This window comes from Capricornis sumatraensis, chromosome 15 (assembly GCF_032405125.1).
Source record: "Capricornis sumatraensis isolate serow.1 chromosome 15, serow.2, whole genome shotgun sequence".
Taxonomy (NCBI): Eukaryota; Metazoa; Chordata; class Mammalia; order Artiodactyla; family Bovidae; genus Capricornis; species Capricornis sumatraensis.
In genome coordinates this window covers 53,295,773-53,321,074 of record NC_091083.1, presented here as the reverse complement: position 1 = coordinate 53,321,074, position 25,302 = coordinate 53,295,773, and positions in this window count along the sequence as shown.

Genomic DNA, 25,302 nt, shown 5'->3' with positions numbered 1-25,302 from the left:
TTTTTTTTTTCATCTATGTCTCCAGACCTCTTTTCATGGATTCTAAGTTAAGAAAGAATAGTGATTTGACTGAATGGATGTTTTAGAGGCCATGAGTTTGATTTATTTATGTAGCTTTCCCAAATGATAAAATGACTAAGTACACAGTATCCTCTCTCAGCTCATTTCTCAAGCATCTCACTCCTGCATTGACATGGATAAGCTTTTTTTAAAAATCTTCACACACATAGGGGTTCTTCATCTGTTTAGTCTCTATTTGCTAAATGGGTTCTCAGTTTCTTCTCACTGGCCTTAGCCCCATTCTCTACAGTTTTTTCTATTCATTAATTCTATTGAGAAATTCTTCCTCATTGGTTATGAATCTTATTGGCATGTTTAAATTTTTACCAAATGGTCTGAAAAATGTTACTCAAACTTTACCATCAGAATTACCTTTAAGGTTTTTAAAGCATAGGATTCTGCATCCCACCCTCATCTCCACCCTGTGTATTAATTTCCTATTTCTTCTATAAGAAATTGCCACAGATTTAGTGACTTACAGCAACATAAATGCAGTATCTTATCACTATGGAGCTGAGAAATCTAAAAATAGGTCAGCAGGACTATATTCTTTCTCCCTAGTTCCTGGGAAGAATCTATTTTCTTGATTTTTCCACCTTCTAGAGCACACTCTGACCTTTGCTGCTGTTTTATATCTCCCTGAACCTTGATCTTCCTGCCTCTCTCTTGTTTGGACTCTTGTGATTACATTAGGACAACTCAGATATAACTAGCATAAGATCCTTAACTTAATCACATTTGCAAAATCCCTTTTTCCAGGTAACATTTGCAGACTCACGGGAATAAGCTGTAGGCATCTGTGGGGGAAATCTAGCAAGTTTCCATGTGATGCTGGTCTGGGAACCACTGACTGATAAACACTGATAAAAGTACAGTGTGTTTTATCACTGCATTATGGAGTGACCTTGAGTATGTCAGGTAATCTCTCTGAATTTTATTTCAATATCCATAAAAAGTGAGGTCAATTAATTGTCTAACCTGCCTCATAGGTTTATAGTAGAAGTTAAAATAAAGAATGTTTGTTATATTCTATGAAGGATGATGAAGATGTTTGGCAGAGGACAGAACTGATCTAGCCCAGAAGAAATGGCAGATGCTTGCTTCCCCTTCTATTATGACCAAATATGAGTGAATAAAAGAGGACACACTCAAGGTCCACAGCCTAGCAGCCTAATTGATGACCTCAGGTTCAGTAAAAACCAACCTTTGACAGAACAAAAGTTTTACAAAAAATGTGTGCATGGCCTTTTTCCTTCTGGATCTAAGGACACTTTATTTGGAAACACTTGATTGAAGAACCAGATATCATTAGGCCTTTCCTAGTAACTTTAGGTCTAGAACCACATGGACTATATGTCAGGGCACCTGTATCTGTGTATGGTGGCTAGAGGATTTTATTATCAGATATTAACATAGTCAAATCACATCTAGATGGTTTGTCCACACATGTGGGTTGTACTGCTTCCCCCTCTTTCCCCTGCCTATTTTCCTTTTGAAACTAAACTGCAAAAATTATGTCATTATTAAGAATAAAATACTGAATCATTACAACACACTTTATTTATTTCATCCTCCTCAAAAATCTTTCAATAACATTCAAATAATTGCTTGTTTACTCTTTGGAGAGAAGAAGACATTGTATACTATATTCTATATACTAAATCATTTTAGATAAAAAGTAATGCAACCTTGTGCTCTCTAAATATGGTGAAATAACAGCTAACATTTTTTCTTTAAAATATATGTCACACTTTCTAACATCATACACAAAAATAAACTCAAAATGGATTAAAAAAAAATGTGAGACCAGAAAACTCATAAAGGAAAACAGGCAAAACACTCTCTGACATAAATCACAGCAGGATCCTCTATGACCCACCTTCCAGAGTAATGGAAATAAAAGCAAAAATAAACAAATGGGATGTAATTAAACTTAAAAGCTTTTACACAATGAAGGAAACCATCAACAAAGTGAAAAGATAGCCTTCAGAATGGGAGAAAATAACACAAAAGAAGTAACTGACAAAGAATTAACCTCAAAAATATACAAGCAGCTCCTGCAGCTCAATTCCAGAAAAATAAAAGAACCAATAAAAAACTGGGCCAAAGAACTAAACAGACATTTCTCCAAAGAAGGCATACAGATGGCTAACAAACACATGAAAAGATGCTCAACGTCACTCATTATCAGAGAAATGCAAATTAAAATTACAGTGAGGTACTATTTCATACCGGTCAGAATGGCTGCTATTAAAAAGTCTACAAACAATAAATGCTGGAGAGGATGTGGAGAAAAGGGAACCCTCTTACACTGTTGGTGGGAATGCAACCTAGTACAGCCACTATGGAGAACAGTGTGGAGATTCTTTAAAACAAAACAAAACTGAAAATAGAACTGCCATATGACCCAGCAATCTCACTGCTGGTCATAAAGGAAACAAGAATTGAAGGAAACACGTGTACCCCGATGTTCATTGCAGCACTGTTTATAATAGCTAGGACATGGAAGCAACCAAGATGTCCATCGGCAGATGAATGGATAAGAACACTGTGGTACATATACACAATGGAATATCATTCAGCTATTAAAAAGAATACATTTGAATTAGTTCTAATGAGGTGGATGAAACTGGAGCTTGTTATACAGAGTGAAGTAAGTCAGAAAGGAAAACACCAATACAGTATATTAACGCATATATATGGAATTTAGAAAGATGGTAATGATGACCCTATATGTGAGGCAGCAAAAGAGACACAGATGTAAATAACAGACTTTTGGACTCTGTGGGAGAAGGCGAGGGTGGAAAGATTTGAGAGAATAGCATTGAAACATGTATATTACCATATGTGAATTAAATCACCAGTCCTGGCTTGATGCATGAGACAGGACGCTCAGGGCTGGTGCACTGGGATGACCCTGAGGGATGAGCTGGGGAGGGAGGTGGGAAGGGGGTGCAGGATGGGGGACATGTGTACACCCATAGCTGATTCATTGCATTGTATGGCAAAAAACCACTACAATACTGTAAAGTAATTAGCCTCCAATTTAAATAAATAAATTAATTAAAAATATATATGTCACCTTTGATCTAAGATGTCAAATAGCTTTGATAATCTGTAGGTCATAATAATTTTCCTTCACCACCATTGTAAAGGATATAGAGATACAAGCTTTATTGTACCAATTTTCTAGAAGAGAAAGTGAACCTATAAAAACTAACTGGAATGACTAGTAGTAGGACTGGGAATAGATTATGGTTTCATGTTTTACCATGCAAAACATCTGGATCTCTGATTGGCTAGTTTTGATTTCTTCTACTCTTTCTTACTTGGGACAATTATTTTCTAATGATAGATAGTAAAAGCACTTGATAGAGAATTTTTAAAAAGATAGTCAATCTCTCTGAATTCGTTTGTCTCTAAATAATGAAAATGTTGAAGAAGATAATATCAAATTTGATGGACATTTTAAAATGCATGAATGATCATATCTAATTGATCACCTTCAAATCTCAAGAACCTAGCAGATTATTCTGGCATACAGGGAAACACAGTAGCATTTATTTAATTAAATTTGAATCTAAGTGAATTATTTTTTCAAATCTAAGTTCCTTTGTCCCCAACAATTTTAGAACAGTGGAGTTCTTTGATGGATGTTACAAGCAGATTAAATCCCTGAGGCAACAGAAAGGGGAACAATTCCAAAGATGAAGCAATACCTCCCTTTGCATGGAGTTGTGTAATCAAAATGTTAATCTGAGTCCTATGATGTTTTCTGAGATTTACCAACTTGTCTAAGAGCAAAACCAGAGTATTTCTAGTAAATATCCTAAACTAATAAAGTTGGGTAAAAACTCCAGAAGGACTTATTTTCCTTGAAGACTGACAAGATCTCCGGAGGTTTACAGCAATCATATTCATGGTAAAACCAATGGGCTTTAACCCTGGGGTCTCTGAAAAAATTCTATTGTGTTTTTCTTTGCATAATTTGATGATGTGAGGAAGAAAGTGGTGGTGGCTCAATAGAGCATCTAGATTATAGAAGAAGGTAAATCTTAATGACTTTCTAATAGACTAACTGCTTTATTCACAGTTCATTCTCCCCGAAATCTAATTCAAGTGCTCATGGAGCATGTTGCTTGAAAAAATCAGGACCGGCGAAGAGAAAAGTCTCCAACAAAGCAAAAAAAATAATTCTGCAAAATTACAGAAACTGAACATGCCTTATATTCAGTTGAAACAAATTATTTTTTACATCGATTGACAAACTTTGTAGAGAATTCTTGTATAAAGTACTGGTTTGTATTTGTACGTTAAAAATGTTTTCATTTTAATATGTTTTTATAACTGACACATCTCAAGGCCTTCTACAGAAAATTATTTGAGAAGTTTCACCAGAGAGGGTTATAATTCTTGCCTATATTTTGTTAATAATCAAATGTTTATTGAAAAAAAAAAAAAAAAGAAAATGCCCTATGAGGTGCTGGCTGGTTCTATAGTTACCCATCACTTCCTCTCCCAATATCCTCCCCCAAAGAATAACTAAAACATGAACATGGATAAATTGATGTAAATATTAATATGTTGATAAAATTATTTTCTCTGAGTTAATTCTTCAGATAGTATCACACAAGCATCTAAAGAATTAATATATCTATTAATTAGCTCATGAAATTCTAATATCTAAGCATTATTTCTGTTCATCAGGAATGTCAGTATCCATTAAAGCTGCAATAGAGATAATTCTTTTCTTTTTAATTTTGAGATTCATTAGTTTTCACTACTATTATTGTAATTTGCCTAGGTCTGATGATTGTCTATCAGATTTAGTCCATTAAATCTATTTCTCTCTTCCACTGTACAGTCATAAGGGATTTGACTTAGGTCATAGCTGAATGGTTTAGGGGCGATGGCTGAGAGGAGCTACCCAATGTCCGAGGTCAGGGTCAATGTCCAAGGGGAACAACCTCATGTCCAAAGAATGGCGGCTGTGCAGGTGCAGGAGGGCCGAGAGGAGCTACTCCACGTTCAAGGTCAGGAGAGGTGACCTCGTCCAAGGTAAGGAGCAGCGGCTGCACATTGATGGAGCAGCCCTGGAGAGATACCCCACTTCCAAGGTAAGAGAAACCCAAGTAAGACAGTAGGTGTTGCAAGAGGGCATCAGAGGGCAGACACACTGAAATCATAATCACAGAAAACTAGCCAGTCTGATCACATGGACCACAGCCTTGCTTAACTTAGTGAAACTAAGCCATGCCGTGTAGCGCAACCAAAGATGGATGGGTAATGGTGGAGAGTTCTGACAGAATGTGGTCCACTTGAGAAGGGAATGGCTAACCACTTCAGTATTCTTGTCTTGAGAGCCCCATGAACAGTATGAAAAGGCAAAATGATAGGATACCAAAAGAGGAACTCCCCAGGTCATTAGGTGCCCAATATGCTACTGGAGATCAGTAGAGAAATAAGTCCAGAAAGAATGAAGGGATGGAGCCAAAGCAAAAACAATACCCAGTTGTGGATGTGACTGGTGATAGAAGCAAGATCCGATGCTATAAAGAGCAATATTGCATAGGAACCTGGAACGTCAGGTCCATGAATCAAGGCAAACTGGAATTGGTCAAAAAGGAGATGACAAGAGTGAATGTCAACACTCTAGGAATCAGCAAACTAAAATGGACTGGAATGGAGGAATTTAACTCAGATGACCATTATATCTACTACTGTGGGCAGTAATCCCTTAGAAGAAATGGAGTAGCCATCATGGTCAACAAAAGAGTCTGAAATGCAGTGCTTGGATGCAATCTCAAAAATGACAGAATGATCTTTGTTCATTTCCAAGGCAAATCATTCAATATCATGGTGATCCAAGCCTATGCCCCAAACAGTAACACTGAAGAAGCTGAAGTTGAACCGTTCTATGGACACCTAAGAACTTTTAGAACTAACACCCCCAAAAGATGTCCTTTTCATTATAGGGGACTGGAATGCAAAAGTAGGAAGTCAAGAAACACCAAGTTAACAGGCAGATTTGGCCTTGGACTACAGAATGAAGCAGGGCAAAGGCTATTAAGAGTTTTGCCAAGAGAACACACTGGTCATAGCAAACACCCTCTTCCAACAACGCAAGAGAAGACTCTACACATGGACATCACCAGATGGTCAACACTGAAATCAGATTGATTATAGTCTTTGCAGCCAAAGATGGAGAAGCTCTATACAGTCAGCAGGACAAGACTGAGAGCTGACTGTGGCTCAGATCATGAACTCCTTATTGCCAAATTCATACTTAAATTGAAGAAAGTAGGGAAAACCACTAGACCATTCAGGTATGACCTAAATATAATCCCTTATGACTATACAGTGGACGTGAGAAATAGATTTAAGGGACTAGATCTGATAGACAGAATGCCTGATGAACTATGGATGGAGGTTCATGACATTGTATAGGAGACAGAGATTAAGATCATCCTTATGGAAAAGAAATGCAAAAAAAAAAGCAAAATGGCTGTCTGAGGAGGCCTTACAAACAGCTGTGAAAAGAAGAGAAGAGAAAAAAAAAGAGAAAAGGAAAGATATAAGCATCTGAATGCAGAGTTCCAAAGAACAGCAAGGAAAGATAAGAAAGCCTTCCTCAGTGATCAATGCAAAGAAATAGAGGAAAACCATAGATTGAGAAAGACTTGAGATCTCTTTAAGAAAATTAGAGATACCAAGGGAACATTTCATGCAAAGATGGGCTCGATAAAGGATATAAATGGTATGGATATAAGAGAAGCAGAAGATATTAAGAAGAGGTGGCAAGAATACACAGAAGAACTGTACAAAAATGCTCTTCATGACCCAGATAATCATGATGTGTGATCACACCTGGAGCCAGACATCCTGGAATGTGAAGTCAAGTGGGCCTTAGAAAGCATCACTACGAACAAAGCTAGTGGAGGTAACGGAATTCCAGTTGAACTTTTTCAAATTCTGAAAGATGATGCTGTGAAAGTGTTGTACTCAATATGCCAGCAAATTTGGAAAACTCAGCAGTGGCCACAGAACTGGAAAATGTCAGTTTTCATTCCAATCCCAAAGAAAGGCAATGCCAAAAATGGTCAAACTACTTCATAATTGCACTCATCTCACACGCTAGTAAAGTAATGTTTAAAATTCACCAAGCCAGCCTTAAAATTCTCCAAGCCAGTCTTCAGCAATATGTTAACTGTGATGTTCCAGATGTTCCAGCTGGTTTTAGAAAAGGCAGAGGAACCCGAGATCAAATTGCCAACATCTGCTGAATTATTGAAAAAGCAAGAGAGTTCCAGAAAAACATCTATTTCTGCTTTATTGACTATGCCAAAGACTTTGACTGTGTGGATCACAATAAACTGTGGAAAATTCTGAAAGCAATGAGAATACCAGACCACTCGACCTGCCTCTTGAGAAACCTGTATGTAGGTCAGGAAGCAACAGTTAGAACTGGACATGGCACAAGACTGGTTCCAAATAGGAAAAGGAGTACGTCAAGGCTGTATATTGTCACCCTACTTATTTAACTTATATGCAGAGTACCTCATGAGAAACGCTGGGCTGGAGGAAGCACAAGCTGGAATCAAAATTGCTGGGAGATAACCTCAGATATGCAGATGACACCACCCTTATGGCAGAAAGCAAAAAAAGTACTAAAGAGCCTCTTGATAAAAGTGAAAGCAGAGAGTGAAAAAGTTGGCTTAAAGCTCAACATTCAGAAAATGAAAATCGTTGCATCCGGTCCCATCACTTTATGGTAAATAGATGGGGAAACAGTGGAAACAGTGCCTGATTTTAATTTTTTGAGCTCCAAAATCACTGTGGATGGTGATTGCAGCCACCTAGATAGCGTATTAAAAAGCAGAGACATTACTTTGCCAACAAAGGTCCATCTAGTCAAGGCTATGGTTTTTCCAGTAGTCATGTATGGATGTGAGAGTTGAAGTACAAAGAAAGCTGAGCACTGACGAAATGATGCTTTTGAACTGTGGTGTTGGAGAAGACTCTTGAGAGTACCTTGGTCTGCAAGGAGATTCAATCAGTCCATTCTAAATGAGATCAGTCCTGCGTGTTCATTAGAAGGACTGATCTTGAAGCTGAAACTCCAATACTTTGGCCACCTGATACGAAGAGCTGACTTATTTGAAAATACCCTGATGCTGGCAAAGATTTAGGGCAGGAGAAGGGGACGACAGAGGATGAGATGGTTGGATGGCATCTCTGACTCGATGGACATGGGTTTGGGTGAACTCCGGGAATTGGTGATGGAACAACTCCAGGGCCTCCAGGGAGGCCTGGCATCCTGCCATTCATGGGGTCACAAAGAGTCAGATACGACTGAGCAACCGAACTGAACTGCACTGAAACATTACCACTGACACAACAACAGCCTAATGCAATTTAAAGGTTTTATTTTGATTTTTTCTCTCTCAGGTAGAGAACATGGTGCCTCAAATCCACTGATATTTTCTTGCCTTTTTTTCTTGTAACTGCATTCTCTGGCCTGATTTCAGGTATGTATGATGAGTCATTTAGTTGATGTTTGAGCAAAGTTTTATCTGTGAAGATGTATGTAGGTACTTGTTTTGCCAAATGCACAGCTCAGATCTGCTATTCAGTTCCCTTTATATTTTTTCCTAACTAGTTCTGAAATGTTATTTCCAAATAATTGGCAATTTGTATAAGATGTTTGATCCCAAATATAGTATTTTTTTGATAAAGTGGGTTTACATCAGATGAATTTTTAAAAGAAAATTTAAACAACTCTACTGACATATGATTACATGCAAAATTCACCTACTTTGTGTATACAGTTCTGTGGTTTTCAGTGTATAGAGTAATACAGCCATGCCATTTGTTGAAAAGACTATTCTTTTTAATTTGTTTTGACACCCTTTCGGAAATATTTGACCATAAATGTAACAGCTTATTTCTGAGCCCTACTTTCTCTTCCATTAATCTGTACACCTATCTTTATGCCACTCACACACTGTTTTCATTACTGTAGCTTTGTGATAAGTTTTGAAATCAGGAAATCTGAGGCTTTAGCAAATGGAGTTTTCAAGAAATTTCCCCTATGAGTCCAATTAATAACAAAGAGATAAAATTAGGGGAAAGTTGACAGTCAAGTCGTATATAAAAAAAAAGGATAAATAAAAAAGCAAATGGATATAACAAGATGGTGGAGAAGTAGGTGGACGTGGAGTTACATCTCTCTCCAAGGATACATCAGTAATGCACCTTCAGACATAGAAGTGCTTGCAGAACACCAGCTGAGAGTGGACAGGAGTACCTGACCACTGAAAAAGAATATATAGAACCATGAAAAACTTGGTAAGATGCAGGAACTAGGGTGAAAAAACAAGAGTGTTGGTAGGACTGCCTACTAACTACACCTTGCCCTCAGTGGGTGGAAGAACTGAAACAAGGATCCAATCCCCACCTCAGTGTAATTGTCTGGGTCAGAGGAGAAACATTTGAGACTGAGAATGAAGCAGCTGATCTGTGACAGCATAAATGAAATGAGAATCAGACAATCCTTGCCACAGCCATATGTACCCCCAAACAGGGACGCAGGTCCCCTAGAAGGTGCAGCAACTGGGAGCTGGAGTATAAGGATTGTAGAGCAATCTCAGAGCAAGGGCTTCTGTTGACTACTAGGAGATGGAGCAAGGGGACATGAGGGTGAACATTTTGGTGGGAAATGCCTGTGGAAGAAAGCCAGGCAGCCATGGAAGCAAGGCGATACTGCTGAGTCATGTGAAGGGGGTGGAGCCATCACTTTAGCCTCTCTCTCCTTATACATCAGCACCAACAGCTGAACAAAGGAGGGTGTCCCATCAAGTGCCTGAGGTATGGAACAACAGAGTAACACCCACCCAGCGTGCCCCATTAAGTGCTTGGTGTGCCGAACAACAGAGAAGGACCCCAAGAAAGGGAGCCCTCTAAGTGCCTGAAAGAGCAGAGCAATGGAGAAAAACTAGCCAAAGAGGCCTTCTGGTCACCAGCTGTCAGAGGATTGAAAAAAGACTCTGATAGGGCCCTAACTCCTGCAACTGAGGCAGTCCATGTCCCTGCACACTTGCTGCCTCTAGGGTCCCTGTGACCCAAGCAGCTGTGCCAGCTTCATGCTCAACACTCACTGGGGCAGAACTGCCACCAGCAAAAGAAAGTCTTGCATCTATGCATATGGAGTCACTTCAGTCATGTCCAACTCTTTGAAATTCTGTGGACTGCGGCCTGCCAGGCCTCTCTGTTGGGGTTGTTCACCAGGCAAGAATGCTGGAGTGGATTGCCATACCTTCTAGAGCACTATATTTCCTGTTGGTCTAGCTGCTAACTCCCCTGAGTACCTGGTGCTGCCAGAATCCCTGCGACCCAAGCAACTGCACCACCTGCACCCATGGTACTCACTGGGGCACTCCTTCAGGACAGCCTCAGCAGCAAACCCCAGTGGATGACCCACATGCATAGATGGAGATAAACCCACAGTTGAAACCCAGGGGCAGTGTGACTAAAGAAGAAGACGCAAAACCTTTTCACCAGCTGTAGAAGTTGGAGATTAAATCCACACAATCAACTAGGCAGACTATGTGTCTATGGAATATAGAAAAGGACATTAAGAGCTCCCACAAAAGAAAACACACTGGTTCTGACAGCTGTGGACATCGGAGGTAAGAACACACAGGAATAGGACCAGATTAGAGTCTGAGCTGCCCCCACAACAGGTCCAGAGACCAGTGCAGTTTTGGAAGGCATCCTAGGAAGGCGATGTAGATTGTGACTCCCAGCAAGGGAAAGGACACAAACAGCAGAGACTAAAGAAAAACACTTATTATTCTTATATTTTACTTGTTCTGCAGTTTCTTTTGGATTTTTTTTTTTTCGTTTCTTTTTAAATTTGTTTTTCCCATTTTCCTCCCGCCTCTGTTTTAGTTGTTAATTTTATTAGCACTATGAAATTTATTTAAGCTTTTGAGTTTTTTCAATCACAATTTATATTTCTGTTATAAATTTCTGCCTCCACATTGGTCTTTTGCACTTCTGTAGAGTTTTCCTTTTTATCCTCTCTTTTTAAATTTAAATTTTGTAAACATTGTTATTTTTTTGTGCATTTCTTCCCCTGTTTGCTTTTCCTAGTGTTCTTTCCCTCTTGCAGTTAGTATTTAATATATATAAATCTTTATTGACCTTTATTTGTCTTTGCATTTCTATTCTTTCTTTTTTTTTCTTTCTTTCCTTTCTTTTTCTCACCATATTTGTTAGTTTTATTTTCATTGCTTTATTCCCCAGTTGGCACCTTGCTTTATTTTTGTTTTCCAGTTTATGCTCTAGTTAGTTTTGTTCTTAATTGGTGTATATATATTTTGGTTTCCTTTGTTCACGAGCTCAATCTATTATACTTTTTGTTGAACTGCTTTGATTTTGCTTATGGGTGTATATGTATATGAGTATATTCAATTATTTTAATTATTATTTGCCTGATTTTGTAATTGCCAATTGTTTGCAGTTTGTCTTTGGTTCTTATTTGGGGGTATTTGTTTCAATTCCATTTAATACCATAACAAACCACCTGTGGAATCCTCTTTTCTGGCCAGAGATCAAGCCTTGAGCCTTTGGACTGGGAGCACAGACTCCAAGACTCTAAACTACCAGACAACTCCTAACCCTATGGACTATCAAATAGTGAGAACTCCCACAAAGGCAATCACTTGTATACAAGACTCAGCATCACCCAACTACCACCCTGTGCAGGATGCCTCATCAAACACCAAACAAGACAAAAATTCAAAAACAATCATGAGCAATAGGATTACCACCTTGCTCAGCCATGGCCATCAGAGGGAAAACAACAACAACAACAACCAAACTCACCTCCTTCCACTGGAAAGCAAGAAAAAGTTGCACCCTACAGGAACCTTACGCAAAGCATTGGATCAAACTTACAAGGACAGAAACCAAAAGAAAGAAAGAATTTAACCTTGAAGCCTGGAAAAAAGAGACCTCAAGCACAGTAAGTTAAAAAATTAAAAGGCAGAGAAATACTGCACAAATGAAGGCACAAACTAGAAACACACAAGTTCAAATAAATGAAGAGGAACTAGGCAAGTACCTGAAAAGGAATTCAGAATAATGATAGTAAGGATAATCTAAAACCTTGATAATAAAATGTAGAAAATGCAAGAATAAATTAAAATACCTAGAAGAATGGAAGAATAAACATAAAGAGACAAACAGCACAGTTACTGAATTTAAAAATACTCTAGAAGAAATCATAGGAGAATTTCTGAGGCAGAAGAACAAATCAGTGAGCTGGAAGATAAAATGGTGGACATAGCTGCTGAAGAGCAGAATAAAGTAAAAAGAATGAAAAGAACTGAGAACAGCTTCAGAGACCTCTGGGACAATATTAAACACACCAATATTTGAAGTATATGGGTCCCAGAAGAAGAAGGGAAAAAGAAAGGGCATGAAAAAAATTTTGAAAAGATTATAGTTGAAAATTTCCCCAGCATGAAAAGGAAATAGTCAATCAAGTCCAAGAGGTACAAAGAGCCCCAGAGAAACATGACAAGACACATGCTAATCAAACTAACAAAGAGTAAATATAAAGAAATAATATCAAAAGCAGCAAGGCAAAAGCAACAAGTAACACAGAAAGGAAACCCATACTCTTAACAGTTGATTTTTCAGCAGAAACTCTGCAGGCAAGAAAGGAATGGCAGGGTATATTTAAAGCACTGAAAGGGAAAAATCAACAACCAGGTTACTCTACCTGGCAAGGATCTCATTCAAAAATTGATGGAGAAATCAGAAGTTTTACAGACAAGCAGAAGTTAAGAGAATTCAGTACCACCAAACCAGCTTTACAACTAATGTTAAAGGGATTTATATACTCAGGAAATACAAGAGAAGAAAAAGATCTACAAAAACAAACCCCAAACAATTAAGAAAATGGCAATAGACTATATATATCAATAATTACTTTATATGGATTAAATATTCCACACAGAAGATACAGACTTGCTGAATGAATACAAAAACAAGAACCATACATATTCTGTCTACAAGAAATCCACTTCATACCTAAAGACACATATAGACTGAAATTGAGAGGATGGAAAAATATATTCCATGCAAATGGAAAGCAAAAGAAAGCTGGAGTAGCAATCCTCATATCTGACAAAATAGACCTTAAAATAAAAAATTATTACAAGAGATAAGGAAGGACTACATAATGATCAAAGGATCAATCCAAGAGGAAGAAATAACAATTGTAAATATCTAGGCAGTCAATATAGGAGTACCTAATACATAAGACAAACACTAACAGACATGAAAGGAGAAATTAACAGGAACACAATAACAGTAGGAGAGTTTAACACCGAATTTACACCAATGAGCAGATCATCAAAACAGAATATAATAAGGAAACACATCTTAAGTGATACATTAGACCAGATGGGTCTCATTGATGTCGTCAGGACTTTCCATCCAAATGCACAATACATCTTCTTCTCAGGTGCACATGGAACATTCTCCAGGATAGACCACATCTTGGATCGCAAATCAGTAAATTTAAGAAGATTGAAATTGTAATCAAGCATCTTTTCTGATCACAATGCTATGAGACTAGATATCAATTACAAGAAGGAAAAAAAAAGCCTGTAAAAAACACAGACACATGTAGTTTAAACAATATGTTTTTAAATAATGAACAGTTACTGAGGAGATCAAGAGGGAAATTAAAAAAAAATCTAGAAACAAATGACAATGAAAACAAGACAACTCAATACTTATGGGATACAGCAAAAGCAGTTCTAAGAGGTAAGTTTTTAGCAATACAATCCTACTTCAAAAGACAACCTAACTTTACACCTAAAACAACTGGAAAAAGGAGAACAGATAAACCCCAAAATTAGCAGAAGGAAAGAAACCATAAAGATCAGAGTAGAAATAAATGAAAATAAATGAAAGAAACAATAGTAAAGATTAATAAAACCAAATGCGAACTCTTTGAGAAGATAAACAAAATTGATAAAAATTTAACCAGACCTATTTAAAAAAAAGGGAGAAGAATCAAATTAACAAAATTAGAAATGAAAAAGGAGAGGTTACAACAGACAATGCAGAAATACAAAGAATTATGAGACTATTATGAACAACTATATGGCAATAAAATAGTTAACCTGGAAGAAATGGACAGATTCTTAGAATAGTTCAATTTTCCAAGGCTGAACCTGGGAGAAATAGAAATTATGAACAAGACCTGGGTTCAATCCCTGGGTTGAGAAGATCTCCTGGAGAAGGGAAAGACTACCCACCCCAGTACTCTGCCCTGGAGAATTCCTTGAACTATATAATCCATGGGGTTGCAGAGTTGGATACAACTGAGGGACTTTTACTTTCACTTCAATTGCAAGCACTGAAATGGAAACTGTGATCAAAAATCTCCCCAAAAATAAAAACCCAGGACCAGATGGCTTCACAGGTGAATTTCATCAAACATTTAAAAAAGAGCTAATGCCTATCCTTCTAAAACTTTCAAAAAATGGCAGAGGAAGGAACACTTCCAAACTCACTCTACAAGGCTGCCATCACCCTGGTATCAAAACCAGACAAAGACAACACACACACACACACACACACACACACACACACACACACACACACACACACACACACACACACACAAGAAAAGTACAGGCCAATATCAGTGATGAACATAGATGCAAATATCTTCAACAAAATTCTAGCTAACAGACTTCAACAACACATTAGAAAGCTCATATAACATGATAAAGTTGGGTTTATTCCAGGAATGCAAGGATTCTTCAATATATGCAATCAATACATGTGATATACCTTATTAACAAATCTAAAGATAAAACCATGCAATAATCTTAATAGATGCAGAAAAAGCCTTTGACAAAATCCAGCACTCATTTATGACTAAAACTCTTCACAAATGGGCATAGGAGTCAACATAGTAAAGGCTATATATGATAAGCCCACAGTAAACATTATTCTCAATGGTGAAAAACTGAAAGCTTTCCCCCTAAGATCAGGAACAAGACAAGGGTGTGCATTCTCACACTATTATTCAACATAGTTCTGGAAGTCCTAGCTACAGGAATCAGAGAAGGAAAAGAAATAAAAGGAATCCAGATCAGAAAAGAAGAAATAAAGCTCTCACTGATTGCAGATGACATGATACTGTACATAGAAAACCCTAAAGATACTATCAGAAAATTACTAGAGCTAATCAGTGAGTTTAGCAAAGTTGCAGGATACAAAATCAATACACAGAAATCACTTGCATTCCTATATACTAACAATTAAAAATCAGAAAGATTTTTTAAGGAATCAATCATTGCAACAAAAAGAATTAAATATCTAGAAGTGAGCCTACCTAAGGAAACAAAAGAACTGTATACAGAAAATTATATGATACTGATAAAAGAAATCAAAGGCAACATAAACAGATGAAGAGATATTCCACATTCCTGGGTAAGAAGAATCAATATTGTGAAATTGGCTATACTACCAAATGCAAACTACAGATTCAAATGTGATCCCTGTCAAATTACCAATGGCATTTTTTTCACAGAACCAAGAAAAAAGTTCACAATTCATAGGGAAACACAAAGACCCTGAATAGTCAAAGCAATCTTGAAAAAGAAGAATGGAGTTGGAGGAATCAACATTCCTGACTTCAGATTATACTGCAAAGCTACAGTTATCAAGACAGTCTGTTACTGGCACAAGAACAGAAATAAAGACCAATGGAACAAGACAGAAAGCCCAGAAATAAACCCATGCACCTATAGGTACCTTATTTTTGACAAAGGCGGCAAGACTATACAAAGGAGGGCAAAGATAGCCTCTTCAAAAGTGGGGCTGGGAAAACTGAACAGCTATATGTAAAAGAATGAAATTGGAACATTTCTTAACACCATACAAAAAGATAAACTCAAATGGATTAAAGACCAGAAACTATAAAACTCTTAGAGGAAAACATAGGCAGAACACTCAATGATATAAATCAAAGCAAGATCCTCTATAACCCACCCCCTAGCATAATGGAAATAAAAAGAAAAATAAACAAGTGGGACCTGATTAAACATAAAAGCTTTTGCAAGCAAATGAAACTATAAACAAGGTGAAAAGTCAACCCTCAGAATTGGAGAAAATAATAACAAATGAAACAAGTTACAAAGGATTAATTTCCAAAATATGCAAGCAGCTCATACAACTCAATATCAGAAAATAAAAAAGCCCAATCAAAAAGTGGGAAGAAAGACCTAAGCATACATTCCTATGAAGAAGACATAAAGATGGCTAACTAACACATGAAAAGATGTTCAACATCACTCATTATTTGAGAAATGCAAATCAAAACTACAATGAGCTATCACTTCACACAGGTCAGAATGGCCATCATCAAAAAGTCTACCATCAAAAAATGCTGGAGAGGTTGTGGAGAAAAGGAAACCCTCTTGCATTGTTGGTGGGAATGTAAATTGATACAGCCACTATGGAAGACAGTATGGAACTTCTTCTAAAACCTAGGAATAAAACCATCATATGACCCAGCAATCCTACTCCTAGGCATATACCCTGAGGAAATCAAAACTTAAAAACACATGTACCCCAATGTTCATTGCAGCACTATTTACGATATCTATAACATGGATGTCCATTGACAGATAAATGGATAAAGAAGTTGTGGTACATATACACAATGTAATATTTCTCAGCCATAGAAAAGAATGCATTTGAGTCAGTTCTAATGAAGTAGAGAAACCTAGAACCTATTATACAGAGTGAAGTAAGTCAGAAAGAGAAAGAGAAATATCATACACTAGTGCATAGATATGGAATCTAGAAAGACAGTAGTGATGAATTTATTTGAAAGGCACTAATGGAGAAACAGACATAGAGAACAGAGTTATGCACACAGGGAGAGGGGAGGAGAGGATGAGATGTATGGAGAGAGTAACATGGAAACTTACATTACCATATGTAAAATAGCCAAGAGGTATTTGCTGTATGTCTCAGAGAACTCAAACAAGGGCTCTGTATCAACCTACAGGGGTGGGATAGGGAGGAAGATGGGAGGGAGGTTCAAGAGGGAGGGAACATATGTACACCTATGGCTGATTCATGGTGATGTTTGACAGAAAACAACAAAATTCTGTAAAGCAATTATCCTTCAGTTAAAAAGTAAGTAGATTTAAAAAGAAAAAAAGCAAACAACAAAAAAATGTATGTTGACTCTTAGGCAGTTCACTTACACAAAAAGAAGTCTCCTGTGGAGTCCTGAAAATAAAAAAGATGTTCTCTGACCATGGCTTTATTTTTTCCTATACCTTGTCCTGAGCATTTATGGGGGCAGATTTCTAGGCTCCATTGTTTTTCAAGTTTTCATGGTGCCACATTTTGACTAGACTTCATTACCACAAAACAAAACAAAACAAAACAAAAACCTGCCAAATTGCATATTTTAAAGATACGCTCATTAAGCTTATGACTTTACAACTTGGACCAGCTGTCCTATAAACTTTTTCTTTATTACCCACAAATAAAAAAGTCATTTTGACATTTTGATCATCAAACCAAAGAGAAAATAGTTTTCTTGTTGTATCTATTCCCCACCTGGATGATCTACTATTTTGGATATATTATGATGCAAACATTGGAGAATGCTTCATATATCTTCATGCTTAGTACCACTATCATCATATGTTTTAGTGGAAGGAACAAGACATATGGATGGTATGTAAAAATATAACCTAACTCTAGATATTCTAAAAATAATTTTCCTCAATAATTTGTCCTTAAGGCGTCTAGTCAAGGCTATGATTTTTCCAGTGGTCATGTATGGATGCGAGAGTTGGACTGTGAAGAAAGCTGAGTGCTGAAGAATTGATGCTTTTGAACTGTGGTGCTGGAGAAGACTCTTGAGAGTCCCTTGGACTGCAAGGAGATCCAACCAGTCCATTCTGGAGGAGATCAGCCCTGGGTGTTCTTTGGAAGGAATGATGCTAAAGCTGAAACTCCAGTACTTTGGCCACCCCATGCGAAGAGTTGACTCATTGGAAAGGACTCTGATGCTGGGAGTAATTGGGGGCAGGAGGAGAAAGGGACGACAGAGGATGAGATGGCTGGATGGCATCACCGACTCGATGGACGTGAGTCTGAGTGAACTCCGGGAGATGGTGATGGACAGGGAGGCCTGTGGTGCTGCGATTCATGGGGTTGCCAAGAGTCGGACACAACTGAGTAACTGAACTGAACTGAACTGAAGGTGTCTCATCCATGTATTGTTATTACACAATACCTCATGTCTTAGTTCTCAGGTTCCCATTAGGAATTTACGCATCTATTCTTACAAAGATTATGTATTATTTGATGGTGTGAGGCATAGTAACATGTTATTGTCATTGGAACATGAATAGAACTTTGTGTGACAGTTGGCATTAAGCTTAGGGTATATTATTTTCTTTCACAGGATATTGTACAGATGCTGTAAAATAATTAGCAGAAGCTGGGAATCTGCTTTGAAAGATATATTCCTGCCATTTCTATGGAAACAATCAAGTTATCAGTGGAAAATCTTTAGTCATGAATAAAGTTAAGCTACAGATTCTGTGTTAGTTTTTGAAAACTGTTAAAAACTTAAAAAAAAAAATGTTCTGCTTTCTGGACGTGTAGATTCTTTCTGTCTCCAATGCAAGGTGTGGACAGGTTTCTGAGTAGAGGAATCAGAGCCCTTTCATAAATATGTATACTTAGAACCACAGTTGACATGTTTCTCCTTTCTACTGATCACTAGGTTCTGTGTTCTTGAGATGTTCATTGATTGTGAAGATTAGCTTCAGGCAAGCTAAAATTTAATATAATGTGATATGTTAATAATATCTCATAAAAATAGAAAGCAAGAGAGCAACAACTTGGATAAATATGGTAAAGTTTTATAGGACATAATTCTTGTCAAATCTATGTTTTATTCTAATTAAAAATTATGGGGTAAATTATTGCTTACATGTTACCTGATGACACTGTCACATAAAGATTTTCTATTTATTTCTTTTGTTTTAATAGAATATATCAAATTAAAGCATTTTTCAACCCAAACAAGTAATTCAAGTCATTGAGCTGAAAGTATAAAAAGAGTTTAATAACAAAAGCAGCAGAAAAACCAGTTCAGGACCCAAAAGCATTGGTATCACCTGGAAGATTTTTAGAAAGTCCCCATCGCTGGTATCATTTCAGACCTAGTCAATTGAAATTTGTCTTTCAACAAGATTCTCAGATGAGTCACATGGACATAAAAGTAGAGAAACCTATGTACAGAGAAAGTTGAGTTCTCTTTATTCTCTTAGAGAAAAATCTCTTCAGTGGTAAAATGGGGACAGTGGGCCAGTTGTCCCACAGCATTTTCTCTTCTGCTGCTAGTCCCTGCTATCTTAGATCTATTCTTAAATACCTTTTATAAGCTTTTTCTGGGAAACTCATTTCTTAAATCTCTATGGAATTGTACATTTTTTAGTCCTATGAGATTCTGTTCTTAATCTAGTTTTCAGTTCAGTTCAGTTCAGTCACTCAGTTGTCTCCGACTCTTTGTGACCCCATGAATCACAGCACACCAGGCCTCCCTGTCCATCACCATCTCCCGGAGTTCACTCAGACTCACGTCCATCAAGTCAATGATGCCATCTACCCATCTCATCCTCTGTCGTCCCCTTCTCCTCCTGTACCCAATCCCTCCCAGCATCAGAGTCTTTTCCAATGAGTCAGTTCTCCGCATGAGGTGGCCAAAGTACTGGAGCTTCAGCCTCAGCATCATTCCTTCCAAAGAAATCCCAGGGTTGATCTCCTTCAGAATGGACTGGTTGGATCTCCTTGCAGTCCAAGGGACTCTCAAGAGTCTTCTCCAACACCACAGTTCAAAAGCATCAATTCTTTGGTGCTCAGCTTTCTTCACAGTCCAACTCTCACATCCATACATTACCACTGGAAAAACCATAGCCTTGAGTAGACAGACCTTTGTCGGCAAAGTACTGTCTCTGCTTTTCAACATGTTATCTAGGTTGGTCATAACTTTCCTTCCAAGGGGTAAGCGTCTTTTAATTTCATGGCTGCAATCACCATCTGCAGTGATTTTGGAGCTCAAAAAAATAAAGTCTGACACTGTTTCCACTGTTTCCCCATGTATTTCCCATGAAGTGATGGGACCGGATGCCATGATTTTCATTTTCTGAATGTTGAGCTTTAAGCCAACTTTTTCGCTCTCCTCTTTCACTTTCATCAAGAGGCTTTTTAGCTCTTCTTCACTTTCTGACATAAGGGTGGTGTCATCTGCATATCTGAGGTTATTGATATTTCTCCCGGCAATCTTGATTCCAGCTTGTTTTTCTTCCAGTCCAGCGTTTCTCATAAATACGTTATACTTTTTTTTTTACTTCCTAAATATTTCAGTGTCTCTGTTTCTCAGGCTTTTTCTTTATTATTTTTTCCCTATAATATTGTGACATTTGGGAAAGAAGAAACACTGTACAGGAGAGCTCAGAAATCATATGGAATAGGCACACTCCTAAATAATTCTTTAAAATATGGTAAAGGATTTAAAATATTAATTATTATTATTTTTTCTGCTTGAAAGTTTTTTAAATTTATTTGTTTTAATTGGAAGTTAATTACTTTACAATATTGTATTGGTTTTGCCATACATCAACATGAATCCACCACAGCTATATTTAATAATAATTCAGAGGAGGTTAATGAAGTGAATAATATTATCTTTCAGTTTTTAAAGTAAAAATTTTAAAATTATGCATTTTACCTTGTCAACTCACATTGTTTCATTGTTTTTAAACTTTAAATTTGTTTGCTTTTAATTGAAGGATAATTGCTCTACAAAATTATGTTTGTTTCTGCCAAACATCAACACGAGTCAGCTATAGCTATACATGTGCCTTCCCTCTTGAACCTCCCTCCCTTGTTGTTTTTTAATTGCTAAGTTATGTATGACTCTTTTGTGACCCATGGACTGTAGCCCACCCTCCAGGCTCCTCTGTCTATGGGATTTCCCAGGCAAGAATACTAAAGAGATTTACCATTTCTTTCTCCAGGGGATCTTCCCAACCCAGGGATCAAACCCACATTTACTGTGTTGGCAGGTGTATTTTTTCCACCGAGCCACCCAGGAAGTCCTGTCAACTCTTATATAAATAATAAATTTGCAAAAAATGAAAGATGTATTGAATTCATACTGAAGTTCTCTTTATAAGACAGTGATATATTCAGGCAAAATTATGTAATAAAGTTCTTAGATTTTGATTGTATGTTCCAAATTATGTCAATAATTTAAATCTTGATTTTGATTTTTTTTTTTTTTTGTAGACATGGCTAAGTTAGGCATGAAACTTTGTTGGACAGTCCACCTAATAGAAAAGTGATGATAATTATATTAACTTTCTGTAGGATTTGATTGATATGTTCTAGTTAGAACTCATGCTCTTTTGTTCAGGTATTCCTGGAATTCACTCATTGATCACTTATTGCTTGTAAGTGCTTATTCTGAGTAAAACGTATGAATCAGTGCTGACCATCATTGCTTTCCAATTCTTGTCCTAGGAAAAAAAGAGAAAGCCTCAGACTTCTCATAGGTTTTGGTCATGATTTTGGAAATGATTGTGGGACATGTTATAGATTGTTTGTTATGATATTGAAACAGTTAATTTTATAAATTAGAGTAGTTATCCTTCTAATGGGAGAGCCAAGCTAGCTTAAAACTCAACATTCAAAAAGCAAAGATCTTGGTATCCAGTTTCATCATTTCATGGCAAATAGGTAGGGAAACAATGGAAACAGTGACAGACTTTATTTTCTTGGGCTTCGAAATCACTGTGGACTCTGACTGCAGCCATGAAATTAAAAGACATTTGCTCCTTGGAAAAAAGCTATGATAGACCTAGACAGCATATAAAAAGCAGAGACATTACTTTGCTGACCTAAGTCCGTATAGTCAAAGCTATAGCTTTTCCAGTAGTCATGTACAGATGTGAGAACAGGAAAATAAAAAAAAAGGCTGAGAGCCAAAGAACTAATGGCTTCAAACTGTGGTGCTGGAGAAGACTCTTGAGAGTCCCCTGGACTGCAAGGAGATCAAATCAGTCAACTCTAGAGGAAATCAACCTTGAATATTCATTGGAAGGACTGATGCTGAGGCTAAAGCTCCAATACTTTGGCCACCTGATGGGAAGAACTGCCTCATTGGAAAAAACCCTTATACTGGGAAAAATTGAAGGCAGGAGGAGAAGAGGGTAACAGAGGATGAGATGGTTGGAAGGGATCATTGACTCAATGGATGTGAGTTTAAGCAAACTCTGGGAAATGGTGAAGGACAGGGAAGCCTGGTTTGCTACAGTCCATGAGTTCACAAAAGTTGGGCACAACTTAGCAACTGAACAACAACAACAAATCCTTCTAACAATGTTCCTAAACCTTTAGCTGTCAGATATACTTTATTTACCTTTTAAAGAGGTACAGTTGAAATTACCTGGAAATTGCTTATAACTTTAGGTATGATGAGGGGCATATATTTCACTTGTAAATAGCCACAGCTGGAAATAGCTTCAAACTATTATTCTGGAAAAGTACTTCTGCTTCTCAGTCTTAAATATGCATACAGATCACCTAGGGATCTTGTTAAAGTACAGACCTTTATTCTCTATTTCTAGGTTGCAGCCTGAAATTCTATGTTTCAAGGAATTCCCAGGTGATTACCAGTACAACTGATAACAGACCACACTTTGAGTAGGAAGCCTAAAAAACAGTAATTCTGAAGAGGAATCCCCATAAAAATATTCATGTTAATTAGCTCTTGAGTGACCCTGATGCAACCAGGTTTGATAACCTCTGCTCTACACAGTAAGTAGAAGCCTTCAGTATCCTAATCAAAATGTTCACAGTTCATTAAAAGTGAAAAAAAGCAAAGACATCAAATCTAATATCAATGTTCTCCTGAAACATTTGCTTTGCAGAGCATGGAAAAAGCCAATTTACCTCACTGAAAATTCGCTTCTTAAAGTGACTTTAATCTCATCATAGAGCAGGGTGTTATTCTCCTGACCTCATGGCATATAGGTATAGATATATAAAGACTGGGATTGCCTTATGGTAGCATGACATGTTCCACTGGGAAGACATGACCCTTACTTCTTAAGATTAAGTTGCTTTGAAGCACAAAATGAATATTCTACAAGATACACATTTGATATTAGAGGGTGTACCTTAATGGAAGAAAATAAAAAGTATACTTATAAATATTATGTATCTATTTATAAATACCATATATATAGCATGTCATAAATACATTATAAAATATAATATATAAAAGGTCTGATGCATTAGATTTGCTTTTTTATGGGCAAATCACAGAAGGTTTCTTTTTCCTCAAAAGCCTTGGTGGAAAATTGCAATATTGGCAGAAGTTTCTAAAAAAATATTTGGAGGCAATTTACTTAGACTACATACAGTCCAAAAACAACAGAGAGATAGGTTCATGAGGGGCCTGAATGCAGGTAGCTACCTCAATTAACCCATTGTCTCATCTCCAAGATTGTTGAAAGAGGAGAGGGCAACTCAGGAAAGGGGTCCGATTCACTCCTGCACATTCATTTTAATAAAGTTCACAGAAAGGTGAGGAGCTTCAGAATCATCAGCAGAGTTGGGGAAAAGATGCAAATAAGCCCAAAGTCTGTATCCAGGAAGCCCAGCTTCAAAGTCTTTAGAACTTTGAAGTTTTGAGGGCCAATTTTCAGATAGCTAACAGCTGCAAATTCACCCAGAGGCAGTAGGCAACCTCTTATGGACAATTTGGCCAGTTTCTATGAGAAATCCAGACTTACCAGATAATGATACAGACTTGAAAATCAATAGACCCATGTCTACTTTTATAACTGCTTTGATCATAAAATATCCTCCAACAACTATTAGAAGCAGTCAGTCAATACAATTCCAACTTGACCTCTTCATCTTAACTATGCTTTCTAGTTAGCCTAAGATAAAATGGATGGGCCACATGTCCAGAAAAAAACTTAAAGGTTTTCCTTTTTTGACCCATAGAAATAAGCCAATTTCTCCTTTGATTTTACTCAAACTAGAATTTTCTTCTATTAAGACCCATCCTCCAACCTCTAATGTGTATTTATTTAGTGGAATCATCTTAACTCTGTATTCAAAGCAATTTTATAGAAATAAGGACCCTATCTTTAGAGTGGTAACTGGTCTGCTACAATAATTCCTAAGTCCCATCTTCTGAGGTAAGAGAAATAAATCAGCCAAATGGCAAAAATTCTGATTCAGAGTAGTGAAATGTTCCTCACAGCAGATTGTATTTTCCAATGATCATGGAAACACTTTCCCATCTCACACACTTTCAGTGTGAATTTGATGCCTCTTCCTACTGGGAGGTGGGATTCTGTGGACCCTATCCTGGAATTGGGTAGCTTGTGATGCAGGATGAAATGAAGCCATGTGACTTCTAATGACAGGTGATATAATTTCTTCCTGATTCTTTTGGGGCAAATGTTCTTGGAACACAGCTGACATACTCTGAGAAAACCCAAGCAGCTACAAGAAGAGTATAAGTGCCCAGGCTGACATGAGAATAAGCGGCCTTCTAATGATCAAGCCTCCAGCCAATAAGTCACTCCCAACTTTTGAAGGTTCCCCGTTAAGGTCTCAGACATCACAGAACAGAAACACAACACCATTATCCTCTTTCCAAACTCCTGAGTCACAGAATACTTGAGCATAATGATATATTGCTTTATATTGAATGATCTATCATTGCTAATGACAATGCTAACTGGAAAAGTCATTTTCTGTAAAACATACCCCTATATAGATAGAATGTATTTGCAGGGAGATGGTTGATATTTACTATGGAGAAGCTTTTCTATTTCTTCACAACACTTCTTATACTTTGATTAAAAAAAGTTAAATCAAAGATTATTGTTGTTGTTCAGTCACCCAGTGGTGTCTGACTTTTTGCAACCAGTAGAATGCAGCAAGCTGGGCCTCTCTGTCCCTCATCATCTCCCAAAGTTTGTCCAAGTTCATGTCCATTGTATCAGTAAGGCCATCCAACTTCTGATGCCCTCTTTTCTTTCTGCCCTCAGTCTTTACCAGACTCAGGGAATTTTCCAAAGAGTC